Genomic DNA, 1,183 nt, shown 5'->3' on the forward strand with positions numbered 1-1,183 from the left:
TCGAGCTCAACAAGATCGAGCTCAACAAGATCGAGCTCAACAAGATCTCTCCCTGAAAAGGCAGTGGTAGCAGAGTCCTTGAATGTTTTTGAGGCAGAGGTGGATAGATTCTCGTTAAGCAAGGCAGTGAAAGGTTAGGGTGGCACAGTGGTTAGCGCTGCTGCCTCTCAGTGCCAGGGTCCTGGGTTTGATTTCAGCCGGGGCTGACTGTGTGGAATTTGTACGTTCTCCCAGTGTCTGCACGGATTTCCACCAGGTGCTCTGGTTTCCTCCCATAGTCCAAAGGTGGGCAGGTTAGGCGGATTAGTATTCAGAGATGTGCAGGCTAAGTGGGTTAGCCATGGTAAATGTGGGGTTATCGGGATACAGTGGAGCGGAGTCTGGGTGGGATGCTCTTCAGAGGGTTGGTGCAGACTTGATGGGCTGAACTGCCTCTTTCCACTCTGTAGGATTCTAAGATTCTAAATGCAGGACTAAATTTTACTCCAACTCATTTGCTGCTGGCCTGAAAAAACTGGGAATGTGTTTGGAAAATTAAAATAAAGTAATCTGTTGACTCAATTTCCTACTTTTGTCTCAGCACCTTATCTGCAATACAGGCCTGTTCTGTCGGTTAGACAATCACACTGATGCTTTTATTGATGTTCACTCTTCTGATAGATTAGTGGATGAATGCTGTGCCAAGCATGGCACTGAATCATGCACAGCCTGGATGTGAAAGTCACGAGAGTCTGTCAGTAGGTGGTTTCTGGTCTGACGATGATAAAGCAGCAATTGGTTTCAATATTTTTTGGCAAGTTCAATGCAGTTTAAAGAAAACTGTTTGGAGGTCTGCATTTAAAGCTGTCCAATTTAACACTGCTTCACTTAAGCATTGGTAAGGTACTGGAGCTTGTAATCTTGTTGAAACCTACAAGATTTGGTTTAATAAAAACCAAAAGAACTGCAGATGCTGTAAACTAGAAACAAAAATAGAAATTGCTGGAAGAGGTCAGGAGGTCTGGCAACATCTGTGGTGAGAAATCAGAGTTAACATTTCAGGTTGAGTGACCCTTCCTCAAAACTGATGGTACATTTGGTTTAATATTGTTTTCCTTTCTCCACCAAATGTTCACGTTTCTTCTCAACCAAAGCTTACCCACCACTGTGGTAGACAGGGCCCTTAGCTGTGTGCGAACCATTT

The sequence above is a fragment of the Rhincodon typus genome, unplaced genomic scaffold (genome assembly GCF_021869965.1).
Source record: "Rhincodon typus isolate 14 unplaced genomic scaffold, sRhiTyp1.1 hic_rhity00002661, whole genome shotgun sequence".
NCBI lineage: Eukaryota > Metazoa > Chordata > Chondrichthyes > Orectolobiformes > Rhincodontidae > Rhincodon > Rhincodon typus.